The 16,477-nt window shown below is 33.4% G+C and overlaps 1 protein-coding gene across 2 annotated transcripts in view; it reads left to right on the top strand.

The window, feature by feature from the left end:
- The first annotated feature begins 3,966 nt into the window (after positions 1–3,966).
- The window catches only part of LOC127848280 (calmodulin-like), a 29,266-nt gene continuing 16,755 nt past the window's right edge, over positions 3,967–16,477 (top strand). For both annotated transcript variants that reach the window (XM_052380653.1, XM_052380652.1), the window contains exon 1: positions 3,967–4,339. The gene's annotated coding sequence lies outside the window, so the exon portion shown is untranslated. The remainder of the gene's footprint in view (positions 4,340–16,477) is intronic.

Genomic DNA, 16,477 nt, shown 5'->3' with positions numbered 1-16,477 from the left:
TAATTGATGCATAATCGGTGGAGCTAAGAAGAGTTGCTATGAGAAAATCAGCGAAGAATAGACAAAGAAGTTTCAGCAGTTATGGCTAAAGGGGAAAGCCTGAGAGGGTGCCTTACAAGGTCAGTTACGACAGACTTCACAAATCCGGGACAAAAGCAACCACCTTACTAAAAAACAACAAACCGTTAGCAGGACCGTCGAAGGCTGCGCTCGAAATCGCTAAATCGAAGTCTCTTCCTGAAGCTAAGAAGATATTTGCGAAGATGGTTCCCGGGGAAGTGGGAAGTCCGCCGGTTTCACCTCCAGTTTCCGAAGTCTACACCGCCGTTGAAAGACCAGTGAGCTATGACCAGGTCTCCAGAGCGGCTAGCAGGCCTTTGCTGCAAGTGCATAGGAGGAATTTTAATCTTGCTATTGTTTTGGACCGTTTGTTTTCATTATAGTACAAACGTTATGCAGAGGGACTAACCTTGAACGATTGCAATTAAGTTTCCACGGTATTTAGCAACAGAAAAAAATGGAAATGTGTGTTTTATTTCCCAATGTAAAGTATGGTGGAGTAAATGCTTTCGACAATGTACTTTGTTTTTGTTACTGTTACAGCATGTTTTGTCGAAATCACTAATCAATATGTATAATATTGTTTGGTAGCTACCGGTAAGCGTTTTCGAAAATATCAGCTAAAATAAGAATTTTGTAAAAGGACGTTTCATGTCAATAACCTGATGGCAATAACAGTATTTGTCAATAAATACGGATTAAATGTGACATAAACATAAACTAACAAAGATTATTCACTTTATAATCATCGAGAGCTTCATATTGCAACGTGTTAGTTGGATATCTGCAAGTTTTTATTTATGGAAGTTCAGATATTTTATAATTTCTGCTTAACACAATATAACAAATAAAATTGTCAAGGAAATCGCATACAAATCCGATTAGCTCAAATCGATAATATTCAATGCCCTACGTTTACACGAAGTAATTGCATAATTAAGCCATTTCGAAAGTGTAATATGTCACGCACCTGCGTTTTTAAAAGCATTTGTAACGAAGTGTTTTCCTAAAATTCTCAGCATAAAAATCTGTTGGACAAGGTGAACAATCGTCATCGCAATAAAGAACACACGGCCTTATGTGGGGAATGTGACGCTGTTGATTGGCATAGGTTTATACACGCGCATGCCAAGAATTACCAAAATTGTGGTTAAGTTAGGCGATCAGTAATTCTTTAAACATGTAAAAGTCCTCCATAGAAGGTACACTGTGTCTTTTATCACACATACCAAAGATTAGTGAGCGTATGAAAGAGACGCCCAACATAAAGCATAATAAAAACTAAATTACATGCAATTCAATGAAGATATTATATACAGCCCATATTTCAACATATTATTTAATATACGACAAAAATTACTCGCAAGAAAAGATCTACAATACAACCATATACATGAAAAGACCGCTCGCAAAAGGCATGGATATTTCAAAAGACACGATTTATCGTCTCAAATTTTACCTGAGCATTAGGTGTGCGTATGTAACTTTTTTCTCTGGCACTTTTGGTTAGATGCATAGCGAATCAACACGGTAATATAGCTTTGGCATGGTGGATATTGTGAAGACTAGCGACCGAGAGGTCCGGGGTTTGGTCCCCACTGTAAAGGCGTTTTCACGATCTTCTTAAAATATACTTATTACTTTTCTATCCAGAAAACGGACCCGACTTCGCCTCAATAATCCCCGGCTTTCGATGCAATCGAGCTTAAATAAATACGTTTAAACTAAATATCAGACTGTTAAGCTTCTTAAGTTGACGGCTTTTATAAGGATAACGTAATTGTTCCTGTACATGACATAATGGTATTTACACATGTTTAGAAGGACAAACACAACATAATCATAAATAGAAATATTGTAGCCGCATAAAAACGTGTACTAAACGAGCTGGGTTAGCAATGACAAAAATATAAAGTTTGAATAATTAATGAGGAGTACAGTGAATACACGCAATACTATGGTATATTTGTGTTCAAGAGATTCTAGCCAGGTCCCTTGTTCGTGCTAAGATAATAGTAATATATTAAATGAATGAAAGTGACATGTAATAGAATTCGGAGACACAACTTTAAAACATCAGAAAATAAGATGAAGAAAACTGCGACATAAATTTAAAAGGCCTTGTCTTCGATAATTTTCCCACCGCTGTGTTTTTAAGATAGATTTGTTACGTTCATGCACCTTGATAATCGGGTCGGCTTTCTCCGTTTGTAGAGCGCTAAATTAGAAATCCGTTGATTTATCAGAATATGGAATTGCGACATTATTTCAATATCATCACAGTGTAATTTAAAGAAAAGCTTTTTACAGAGAACTTCTTTGCACGTTGATTAATCTTATTCCATTTAGTTTGTGTATATGTTGCAAACGCAGCTCGTTGTTTTTCATGCTTGTTTATTTACAGCGTCCGGGTAACTATTTCAGGCAACAGCGCATTAAGTGGTTCCGTTCATATTTATATATTCCGATGAACTTTTTTTTCTTCCAACGGCTGACGATAACACTAAAAATTAAGCAGACTATAATAGGTACAATTGATAAGTATCTCACGTTTCTAGCATGTTTCCTACAGGCTAATAGTGTGTTATCACTAAATGTATCAAGTAATACGCAAGCAAAATATTTTGACGTATGACCTTTAGATATAACGTTAATACATATCCGATATATTTGTGCCAGTTCGTTTTCAATTTTATTAACATAAAATACAAATACATTTAAAGAGATTCGTTCATTGTTTGATAAAATGACGAATTTAAAAATAATTGTCAGAGATTAAAAAGAATGTACTAATTATGTGAAATTTAAAAAATATTGGTTCACTTATGGATGATGTTTCGAAATCGGTAAAATAAACTAGTGTTTGCAACGCATTTTCTCACTCATTCGGAAAATATATTGAGTACTCTACTGACATAGCGTTAGTGGTTTGCGACATTATTTTGAGTACTCTACTGACATAGCGTTAATGTTTTTCGACTGTATGTTGAGTACTCTACTGACAAAGCGTTAATGTTTTGCGACATTATTTTGAGTACTCTACTGACATAGCGTTAATGTTTTGCGACCGAATGTTGAGTATTGTACTGACATAGCGTTAATATTTTGCGACTTCATACTAAAGCCTGTGTGGCCCAGTGATTGCTTCTAATAGACGTTTGTCTTGCTATTAAAATCAATGACGACTATTCAAAACGTATTTAGATGTGTTATTCAGCATATTTTTCAACAGTTCGAGTATCTGCGAACAAGTCCCTTTAAATTTCCCCGTTAAAGCCCCGGTGTGACCATCATCTTTGATCTAGGTCGACATTGAATTCATGAACGGAGATTTTGTTTTATTTAAATACTAATTTAAAGAATTCAGTATGTTATAATAAGCTGTTTTGATGTTTATTATTTGATATGGATATGTGATAGACGATGATTGCTGTGAATACGGTGTTTGTGGAGAAAATAAATTTTTATGTTGCTAAGGGTGTTTGTTGTTGTTGATGATGGTGGTGGTGATGATGATAATGATGATGATGTTCATGATGATCATGATGATGGATGTGAAGATAACGGTGATGACGATGCTGAGGAGAGGGAAAGGATGAGTTTTGCTTAAATCCCGATTGCATTAATCAAATAAAAATGTTTCGAATGTATTCCATTTGATCAATCCAATGTATTGTTATAATTATCGTCATAAATCCATCAACAATATATTTAAAATAGCTTCAAAACATTAAATCGCGTTGGTTTCAAGCTCTCACTTTTCAGGAGAGGTTCCTACTGCGATAATAGACATTGAATCCCAGCAACCAGTGTTTTTTTTCCTAAATCTGGTCGTTAGCGGTATATTTTATAATAATAGATACACATTTCCATATAAAAGTACAACCATAATTTAATTAATGCATTTGGAAACGTTAATTATCCGCTTGCTTTCAAATGAAGGGTAACTGATTTCGTCACCAACTGACTATGCAATGTCTGCCGATTTTAATTGAAATTTTACTTAGTGCAAAGCAGGCTAGAGGGAGGTCGATGTCGAGGCCTTCAGAAGAAAAACTGGATTGATAATGTAAAAGAATGGACATCCCTTCCCATGGCTGAATTACTCTCATCAGCACACAACAGACCTGGCTGAGGAGAATTTCTGTATCGTCGTCCCTCATTTCTCCCCAACGGCCAAACCGGTCAAAGGATTGATGATGATGACGATGACTGAGTATACTGACATCATTGACATACTTTTTGTAGCGGCTAAGCCGATACTGTAGATGGCTGGCAGGTAAAAAAAGCTCGGATGAATACCGATGTATGCATGATTGTTGTATGTGTTATTTGAATGAATAAATGAAGAAAAGGATGAATGATATACCTGAACGTTTATTTTCAATTCAATCGTTAAAATGCAGCTGCAAACTTAGTGTATATATTGCATACTATGATTTAAAAATGGAGAGGTGACACAATGTTTGAACTGAGGACACTATAGGTGCCAACAGAAACATTTATACCGAACGATATACCAGTATTTATAAAGTATCTCAATTGCAAATTAGTTTGTTGTACTTTTACATGATCTTAAAATCGGTAAACCTCGCAATTAAAACTGTGTTTACACAACATGTTTTTGTTTATGTTAGATCAGTTAATTCTATATATCTTTTATATCTGTAATCAACCGTTTCACTGGGAATGAACAAAACTGTCACGTGATCACAAAAGTCAACGTCAGTAGTCATTTTAAAACAACAAACAGCCGCGCAAGGTATAGGTGATAAATTGGTTCCTTTTTCCTAGTTGATTATTCCTTTTTCGAAAAAGGAATAAGGAACTGTTCCTTATTCCTTATTCGCACGTAATATATTTGTTATAGGGTTTTAAAGAACAATAATGCAAACATTTCTGAAGTAAATAAAAACAAAATAACTCGAATACATTTACTTTATGTATTACTTTACATATTCAAGTTTCTTCTTCGCGATTGCATAAGATTTCTTGTTTAAACCGAACCGATATTTTGTAATTCGAATACTAATTTCAAATCAACAAAACTTAAGGCATATACTATTATTTTACATGTATGTGATAAAAAAATAAATCTTGTACATTTAAACATGTTTTGTTTTTATTTATAATCCAGTTCCTTATTCGAGGCTGAATACGGAAAAAGGAACCTGTTCCTTATTCCTTATTCAAGCCGAATAAAGAACTGGCATTTTCTTACTTTGATCCAAAATTAACCACATATAAATGAACATATTTTTAATATATTGGTTGTATATGTAAAATTCTAATTGCAATACATTTCTACTAAGTTTTAAGCGATGATTATCCAGTTTCTTATTCAGTGTGAATAAGGAATAAGGAACTGGTTCCTTATTCCTTATTCAAATCGAATAAGGAACTGGAAATTTCTGTCTATAAATTATAAGTCAAAACGAACCAACGAGACGAATAACTCGACGAAAATTATTGTAAATGTATGTCGGTCTGGTTTCTTATTCCTTATTCAAATTGAATAAGGAATTGGCATTTTCAAACTAAACAAATTATTAAAATGAGACCAATTAATCAATGAAAATCATTGTAATGTAGGTTGTGTATCAATAAACATTATTTACAGTACATCTATAATAAGTTTCATTTAATGATAACAAAGTATCTTATTCGTATTGAAAAAAGAATAAGGAACTGGTTGACGCATTGAATCGCTTTGCATCCTTAATCATATCCCCTTGAGACTGTTAGGTACAAGAACGGAATGGATTAGCTAAATGAATGGTATTCTGCTATCGGAAAGTCTTCTCTAGAAGTTAGGGTCAGAACAAACTTCAAATACTGTATCAGACATATAAAATAATAAAATCTTATACTAAAAATAGCCAATACTAACGAATATATAGCTGTGCTTTTCTAGAATGATCCGAATTTAAATATCCGAAACTATGGCCTCTGAATAAGGAATTTGCGTTAAGTTAGTTCTTTATTCGGAAGCCTGTATTTCGGAAAATCACTTTCGGATATGTTATATTTAAGATGTAGTGTGGGTTATTTAAGCATGATTATGTTATATGGACGTATTCTGTCACATTTCTTTGAATATTCTGTCACTATATACGCTGAAAACAAGTATTATGATGAGGATAATTAGGAAATGGTATTGCCTTTCTCAAACATAAATTAAAATGAACCAAATAATATAAAATGTCGATAAAAATGATGGTTTATGTAGGTTCGAAGTTAAAAATATTTAGTGCAATATATTTCTACCTAGTATTATTTAATAATAACACAGTTCCTTGGAACTGGTTCCTTATTCCTTATTCAAATCGAATAAGGAACTGGCTTTTTCATACTTAACAAACTATTAAAATGAACCAAAGAGACCAATAAATCAATGAAAATCATTGTATATTGAGGTTGGGTATAAAAAACATTAATTGCAGTACATCACTACTATGTTTCATTAAATGATAACCGTGTTCCTTATTCGGATTAAAAAAGGAATAAGGAACTGGTTCCGTATTCCTTATTCAACTCGAATAAGGAACTGGAATGTTCTTTCTATAAATTATAAATCAAAATAAACCAACGAGACGAATAACTCACAGAAAATTATTGAATATGTTGGACGGGTATAAAATTATTAGTTGCCGTGCATTTCTACTTTGTTGAATTTAATAATAACATAGTTACCTATTCGTTTTCAATAAGGAATAAGAAACTGGTTCATTATTCCTTACTAGACTTGCGACACCTTAAGGGTTTCGCGGGATGGAATGAGTGGAGAGATGAAATCAAATTGAAAATCGATTATTTCTAAAAAAAAATGGTACGAAAAAAATATGCGGGTAGGAAAAAAAAACAAATTTGGGTACGAAAACAAATTTGAGTACGATAAAATGGGTACAAACAAAATAAGGGAACGAAAAAACTATTTTGGTACGAAAAAAATGGGTACAAATAAAAAATAAGGTACGAAAAAATTTGTGTACGAAAAAAAAAATGAGTACGAACAAATGGGTACGAAGAAATTTGGGTACGAACAAATTTGTGTACGAAAAAATTGGGTACAAAAAAATGTGGGTACGAAAAAAAAATTGGTTATGAAAAAAAATTAGGGTACGAAAAACTATTTGGGTACGAAAAAAGGTTCAAATAAAAATTTGGGTACAAAAAAAATTGGGAACAAAACGAATTTGGGTACGAAAAAAATTTGAGTACGAACAAATGGGTTCAAAGAAATTTGGGTTCGAACAAATTTGTGTAAAAAAAAAATTGGGTACGAAAAAAAATTTGGTTATGAAAACCTATAGGGAACGAAAAAATTAGGGTACAAAAAACTATTTGGGTACGAAAAAAAAGGGTACATATATAAATTTGGGTACAAAAAAAATTGGGTACGAAACAAATTTGTGCACCGACGGACAGACGAAGCGGCGACTATATGCTCCCCCTAAAAAATTTGGGGGGGAGCATAATAAACAAGTTATGGCAATTTAAAGGTGGTACGCAAACTTAATAATAGATTTATCAATTATATGCTTATTGTAAGTGAAAACAAGGGACAAAATTGTAACAAAACCAGGTTTTCATTGTGAAAAAAAAATCTGATAAAGGGAGAAAACTCAAACTGAACTTTTGAAATGACCAAAAAAAATTAACCCCCTTTGAAAGTTTTTTTTCTTTTTAAATCTATTTTTAGTCGTGGCGGCCTTGACATTGGAGATATTGACGTGATTCTTTCGTGGGACACACCGTCCCATGATGGTGAACAAATGTGCCAAATGATTTTAAAATCTCACAATGAATGACATAGTTATGGCCAGGACAAGCTCATTTATGGCCATTTTTGAACTTTGAACTCAAAGTGTGACCTTGACCTTGGAGATATCGACGTAATTATTTCGCGCGACACACCCTCCAATGATGGTGAACAAATGTGCCAAATGATTTTAAAATCTGACGATGAACGACATAGTTATGGCTCGGACAAGCTCATTTATGGCCATTTTTGACCTTTGAACTCAAAGTGTGACCTTGACCTTGGAGATATCGACGTAATTATTTCGCGCGACACACCGTCCAATGATGGTGAACAAATGTGCCAAATGATTTTAAAATCTGACAATGAACGACATAGTTATGGCCCGGACATGCTTATTCCGCCAGCCCGCCAGCCAGCCCGCCCGCATTCGCCAATCTAATAACCAGTTTTTTCCTTCGGAAAACCTGGTTAAAAAGGCCATAATTGTTACAAAATGCTTGATACAGTTATCTGCTCTTGTTTATACATTGGGGTCATGTTGGTTAATAAGCAAAATACATGGTGTATGAACGCAATATGTCAAGGGACATAAAAAATATTTGAGGTCATATGCAAACTTTAACATAGATTTATCAATAATATGCATATTATTCTAAGTGAAAAAGGGCCTAATTCTGTTAAAATGCTTGATACAGTAAATGAGTTGTCTGCTCTTGTTTATAGATTGGGTTTATGTCGGTAATGAAGTATGCAAAATATAAAAGCAATATGTCAATGGACATAGGAAATATATTTGAGGTGGTACGCAAACATTCCAATGCGCAAGCCGACGCCGGGTTGAGTAGGATAGCTCGACTATATATATTTCATATATAACAGTCAAGCTAAAATGTAAATATACCATAAACAACAGGCTAACCTCAATCACAACTTTAATGCAATGCTTATAACAATAGAGATACAATGATATGCCAGGGATTGAAACTAACTGTTTACTATTGTGGGCAACCATCTTTAGTATTTTGGTTGCCCAGATAAAGAATAACGAGCCCAGAAATATAACCATGTGAATATTATACATTCTTTTAATAAAATAATAGATAATTAAAAACATTTGCTGACAACACATGTTCAATGCATGATGTTTTATTATGAGCCTGAATTGAATCATGTCCTATTCCTAAATAATGAATGTTATTTAACTAGTATTGATCCATGGTGATCAATTGTTTTTCAATTTTTATTGCAGTGAATTGTTTTAAGCTTTAAAAAAAAGAAGTTTACCAACATTTGAAATTGAGTTGCCCAGGCCAAAATCTACTTGCCCCGGGTTCACGGTAAACCAATTATTTCCATCCCTGTATGCTCTTCATTTTCTGTTCTTCCATCGCATTCTCAAAATTAAACTTAAAGCCGATATTTTTTAATAACATTAGTATGAATTACTAACCATTATCACCCAAAAAACAATTTTACAAAGCTGTAATCCCGTCGTAGAGATTTAGTTTACTATTATCAGTGTTCTCTTTAAATACCGGCTGCTAGCGATCTTGCCGGTTACATTAACTCTTGATGCCGGCTACTTTTCCCAAATATATCAAGTAAATGTCACAAATGCTTTGGTTTTACTGCATAGTTGCCGGCCATATAACTGGCTACTCAAATTTTTCTGGAAAACACTGAACTATGCATGACAAACACAAAAAAATTAAATACATCTTAGATTCATTGTAAAAAATAAATTGACACTTCCAGCTTGTCGTCACTAAAATCCAAAGATTCAAATAATTTTCCACGAGATATGTCAACAATTGCGTAATCAAATGAATGAAAAATAAAAGTAAAGAAAGCCGGATTTTACATAAATTTCAGGTTGAAACACAACAAGGTAAAGGTAGTCGGTGAGATATAATAATAATACAGTTAGTAAGGCTCGTACCCTGGGAACGGTAAATATACTAAAACATACCCGGGAATTTAAACACTAAATCGGTTGTTGTCGGCTATTTTGTAAAAATTAATTATGTTTACATTTATGTCAATTTTCTGTTAAATGGCATTTATACAATGTATTATCAAAACTCATTTTTACAATCATTAATGTGATTCAATTTAAAATCTTAAATTGTTTAAAGTCGCATCATTGTATGACGTTGTCAAGTATATTTTCCGCGATGTCGCACGTTCACTTTTTACCATCATAGATTTTGTTAAAGAAACATTTTTTGGTTTGCGAGGTCCGTTAAATGGGGAACACCATATTTGGTATTTATATTATGTTTTAACAAATAATTCATGCTGTGTAATAAATATTGTATAAGATATTTCGATATTTATTGAAAATGTTTCAAATTGTTATTTATGAAACCTTTTATTCTAATGAGTGTATGCTATCATATTATACTTCGAATAGCAGATCTGTTGTACTATAATCGTATTATTCATTCTTTATTGTTAATTTCATTTATTGTAGAGAATCGTCAATGTTACATCTAGTCGCCAATCCTTGTCGTTAGTGTTAGTTTTCAATGCTTGTTATCATTGCCGTCAATGTTAGTCGTCAATCCTTATCGTCATTATACATGAAGGAAATAAAAGCAGAAACAGAGACGTATTCTTGATTACTTGATTATTCCTACGGCGTCCTCTCAACACTCATACTAAAAAGCATGTTGATGCAGATTTTTTTAAAGAGAAGTTTCTTTAAGGTAAACAATATTGTTTTACTTTAATCGCTAGCATGTTTAACGACATCGGATTTTTGGCAGATATACAACTCGGATACAATCTAATATTTGCGGGTATGTTTAAGTTTCTTTACCGTACCCGGGCTACATGTAAGTAAAGTTAAGAGTACCCGGGGTACATGTACCGGTAAGTAGTACCCGAGCCGAGAATGTCAATTGAAGGTGTTAGAGATGCATTGAACCATAAGATTAAAAAGGGTAATTAACCACGGGCTTATTAAAATTAAAACGATGACATTACATTGTACCAGCTGTTTATTGTTGTATACTGTAAGCTTGAAATATTTTAAATAATGTAAACAACTTACCTTGTATAAAGTTGGCACATTGTTGTCAGGTGTAGAAACTATTATACTTATTTCTGTTAAGTTGCACTGGCTGAACCAAAAGAATTATGTAGTCGTTTCTAAATAATCACGAAACAATCTACTAATGCATATATGCTTGCCAGTTGCTGAGTTTGTGCATTTCCATTCATTATACTATCGGCCTTGGCAAACAGCGTAGACTCAGATTAGACGCCGCATGATGTCTGCTATTTGGTACGCAGAAGATTTGCATATCCACGGGTGTTTTATGTCAAATGTTATGGTTTTTCAATAGATCGTATACTTATCTACAAAACAGCGAATTAGCGTTCACTTGACATCATTTTTAATTATGTTATTTTGTGAATACTTTCTCGCGATCTTTTCGCCTTTGGTCGACGCCGTCTGCTATTTCAAACGATGAAGATTTCCATATCCACTGGCGTTTTTTTATGTCAAATGTTAGTGTTTTCCAATGGATCGTATACTTATCTACAAAACAGATAAGTAGCGTTCACTTTACATCGTTTGAGATGATGTTTTTTGTAAATACTTTCTAAGCGTTCATTCTGACGAAGTCGACCATTTTGACGGGTGTGAAGAAATACCGAATTTCCCGTAATTACCAAAATCCCCAGAAATCCACGAGATCCCACGAAATCCCCATTAATATTGATTGTGTATTGAAAAACTGCGTATTTTAATATAGATCGTTGCGAAATACACTGAAATCACTAATGAAACATTGTTTTATCAAAGTTTGATTTCGGGGATTTCGGTAGGACTTCGGTATATCCACATACCGCATTTTGTAATTCCGGTTATGTAAAACTTGCGAAACTTTTTCGTGATTTAATCAAAAACTATATTTTTCCCAGGTATAACGCCTACGCCAACAGGTAGATCGCATTCTTGTCCATATACATGTCAAATTTCAGCAAACGTGCTAGGCCAGTTTTCAAGAAACCCAAATCGCGACGATTCTCGCCAGCTTAACGAAAGTTAGCCCCCTTTATCATTCGTTCGATTGAACGTCATCAATGATGACGTCCAATACATCACTCATTCCATACAGAAAAACATGTATTTTTTTAAAATAACTAGAGTTGCGACACCTTAAGGGTTTCGCGGGATGGAATGAGTGGGGAGATCAAATCAAATTGAAAGCCGATTATTTCGACAAAAATTTGGGTACGAAAAAATATGTGGGCAGTGGGTACGAAAAAAAAATAATTTTGGTACGAAAACAAATTTGAGTACGAAAAAAAAGGGTACAAACAAAATAAAGGTACGAAAAACTATTTGGGTACGAAAAAAATGGGTACGAATAAAAAATTAGGTACGAACAAATTTGTGTACGAAAAAAATTTGAGTACGACATATGGGTACGAAAAAACTTGGGTACGAACAAATTTGTGTACGAAGAAATAATGGGTACGAACATAATATGGGCAGGAAAAAAAACTAATTTGGTTACGAAAACAAATTAGAGTACAAAAAAATAAAGGAAACAAAAAAAAATAGGGTACGAAAACTATTTGGGTACGAAAAAAATGTGTACAAATAAAAATTTGGGTACGAAACAAATTTAGGTACTAAAAAAATGGGTACGATTTTTTATTTGGGTACGAAAAAAATGGGTATGAAAAAAAAATTGGGTACGAACAAATTTGGGTACGAAAAAGATTGGTACGAAAAAAAAATGGGTACGAACAAATTTGGGTACGAAAAACATTTTGGTACGAAAAAAATGGGTACGAAAAAAAAATTGGGTACGAAAACAATTAGGAACAAAAAACATTTGGGTACGAAAAAAATGGGTACGAAAAAAAAAAATTGTTACGAAAAAAATTTGGTACGAACAAAAATTTAGGTACGAAAAAAATGGGTACGAAAAAAATTGGGCACGAAAAAAAAGGGGTACGAAAAAAATTGGGTACGTAAAATTTGGGTACGAAAAACATTTGGGTACGAAAATAATGGGCACGAATTTTTTTTTAGGTACGAACAAATTTGGGTACGAAAAACATTTGGGTACGACAAAAATGATTACGAAAATCGAAAAATTGGGGTATGAAAAATCTAATTTGAATTGTCTAGCCCGTCAATTGTCTCCTGGGGGTGAATTGTCTTGGGGTTGCTATTAAGGCTACATGTACTTCCGGCCAAGCCACATGTTTATAGCGATTGTGCAATAAAAAACACCACTTTTTCGTGATTTAATCAAAAACTAGATTTTTCCCAGTAATAGCGAATACGCCAACAGGTAGATCGCGTTATATGTACAGTTAATGGAAAATTTCATAGGGCCATACATTGTAACTCTGTGAAAAATCATCTGACCAGAACCGGCTGATAATATGCATGTCTCCTCTTGGTAGTGAAGCTTCCCATTAAGTTAAATTGAATTCCAGTCATTAGTTGCTGAGAAATAGTCCGGACAAAAATTGTGCATGGACGGACAGACGAAGCGGCGACTATATGCTCCCCCCTTAAAAAATTTGGGGAGAGCATAATAAAAAAGTTGTGGCAATTTAAAGGTGGTACGCAAACTTTAAAATAGATTTATCAATTATATGCTTATTCTTAGTGAAAAAAAGGCCATAATTGTTACAAAATGCTTGATACAGTTATCTGCTTTTGTTTATACATTGGGGTCATGTTGGTTAAGAAGCAAAATACATGTATGAAAGCAATATGTCAATGGACATAGGAAATATATTCGAGGTGGTACGCAAACATTCCAATGCGCGCACCTACGCCAGGGTGAGTAGGATAGCTACACTATATATATATTTCATATATAATAGTCGAGCTCAAAAGTAAATATACTATAAACAACAAGCTTACCTCAATCACAATTTTAATGCAATGCAGTTAAACAATAAAGTTACAATGATATGCCAGGGATTGAAACTAACTTTTTACTATTGTGGGCAACCATCTTTAGTATTTTGGTTGCCCAGATAAAGAATAACGAGCCCAGAAATATGAACATGTGAATATTATTATATTTTTTTAATAAAATAATAGATAATTATATACATTTGCTGACAATACACATGTTCAATGCATGATGTATTATTATGAGCCTGAATTGAATCATGTCCTATTCCTATATAATGAATGTTATTTAACTAGTATTGATCCATGGTGATCAATTGTTTTTCAATTTTTATTGCACTGAATTGTTTTAAGATTAAAAAAAAAACAAGTTTACCAACTTTTGAAATTGAGTTGCCCAGGCCAAAATCTACTTGCCCCGGGCTCATGGGAAACCACTTATTTCCATCCCTGTATGCTCTTCATTTTCTGTTCTTCCATCCCATTCTCAAAATTAATTTTAAAGCACAATATTTTTTAATAACATTTGTATGAATTACTAACCATTATCACCCAAAACACAATTTTACAACGCTGTAATCGTGTCGTAGAGATTTAGTTTACTATTATCAGTGTTCTCTTTAAATACCGGCAGCCAGCGATTCTGCCGGTTACATTTACTCTTACATTTACATGACTGCTTCTTTTCCCAAATATATCAAGTAAATGTCATAAATGCTTTTCTTTTACTGCATAGTTGCCGGCCATATAACTGGTACTCAATTTTCTGGAAAACACTGAATTATGCATGAAAAACACACAATACTTAAAATCTTAGATTCGTTTTTAAAATAAATTGACACTTCCAGCTTGTCGCCATTAAAATCCAAAGATTCAAATAATTTTCCACGAGGTACGTCAACAATTGCGTAATCAAATGAATGAAAAAAAAAAGTAAAGAAAGCCGGACTTTACATAAATTCCAGGTTGATAAACACAACAAGGTAAAGGTACCTTGTAGTCGGTGAGATATAATAATAATACAGTTAGTAAGGCTCGTACCTTGGGTACGGTAAATATACTAAAACGTACCTGGGAATTTAAACACTAAATCGGTTGTTGTCGGGTATTTTGTAAAAATTAATTATGTTTACATTTATGTCAATTTTCTGTTCAATGGCATTTATATTATCAAAACTCATTGTTAAAATCAATGATGTGATTTAATTTTAAATCTTAAATTGTTTAAAGTCGCGTCATTGTATGACGTCGTCAAGTATAATATTTTCCGCGACATCGCACGCTCACTTTTTACCATCATAGATTTTTTTTAAAGAAACATTTTTTGGTTTGCAAGGTCCGTTAAATGGGGAACACCATATTCGGTATTATGTTTTAACAATTAATTCATGCTGTATAATAAATATTGAATAAGATATTTCGATATTGATTGAAAATGTTTCATATGTTATTTATGAAACCTCTTATTCTAATGAGTGTATGCTATTATATTATACTTTGAAAAGCATATCTGTTGTACTATAATCTTATTATTCAAATTAAATCGTTAATTTAACAATGCTTGTCGTCAGTGTTAGTCGTAAATGCTTGTGATCATTGTCGTCAATGTTAGTCGTCAATCCTTATCATCATTATACATGAAGGAAATAAAAGCAGAAACAGAGACGTATTCTTGATTACTTGCTTATTCCTACGACGTCCTCTCAACACTCAAACTAAAAAGCATGTTGATGCAGATTTTTTAAAAGAGAAGGTTGTTTAAGGTTAACAATATTGTTTTACGTTATCGGTAGCATGTTTAACAACATCGGATTTTTGGCGGATATACAACTCGGATACAATCTAATATTTGCGGGTATGTTTAAGTTTATTTACCGTACCCAGGGAACATGTAAGTAAAGTTAAGAGTACCCGGGGTACATGTACCGGTAAGTAGTACCCGAGCCGAGAATGACCAATCGAGCCTTCGTAAGTGATTGATGGTGTATGGGATAACATGCACTGAGGGTGTATATTTTTCATGAACAAGTCAATTGAAGGTGTTAGAGATGCATTGATCCATAACATTAAAAAGGGTAATTAACCAAGGGCTTATTAAAATTAAAACGATGATATTACATTGTACCAGCTGTTTATTGTTGAGTACTGTAAGCTTGCAATATTTTAAATAATGTAAACAACTTACCTTGTATTAAGTTGGCACATTGTTGTCAGATGTAGAAACGTTTTATACTTATTTCTGTTAAGTTGCACTGGCTGAACCAAAAGAATTATGTAGTCGTTTCTGAATAATCACGAAACAACCTACTAATGCATATGTGCTTGCCAGTTACTGAGTTTGTGCATTTCCATTCATTATATTATCGGCCTTGGCAAACAGCGTAGACCCAGATGAGACGCCGTGCGATGTCTGCTATTTCGTTACGCTGAAGATTTCCATATCCACGGGTGTTTTTGTGTCAAATGTTATGGTTTTTCAATAGATCGTATACTTATCTACAAAACAGCGAATTAGCGTTCACTTTACATCATCTATGTTATTTTGTTAATACTTTCTCGCGTTCTTTTCGAACTTGTATTGACAGCCATTGGTCGACGCCGTCTGCTATTTCCAACGATGAAGATTTCCATATCCACTGGCGTTTTTTTATGTCAAATGCTAGTGTTTTCCAATTGATCGTATACTGATCTACAAAACGGATAAGTAGCGTTCACTTTACATCGTTTGTGATGATGTTATTTTGTAAATACTT

This window comes from Dreissena polymorpha, chromosome 10 (assembly GCF_020536995.1).
Source record: "Dreissena polymorpha isolate Duluth1 chromosome 10, UMN_Dpol_1.0, whole genome shotgun sequence".
In the NCBI taxonomy this organism is placed as follows: Eukaryota; Metazoa; Mollusca; class Bivalvia; order Myida; family Dreissenidae; genus Dreissena; species Dreissena polymorpha.
Note: the sequence above shows the minus strand (reverse complement) of the source record. Positions and strands in the feature narration are given on the sequence as shown.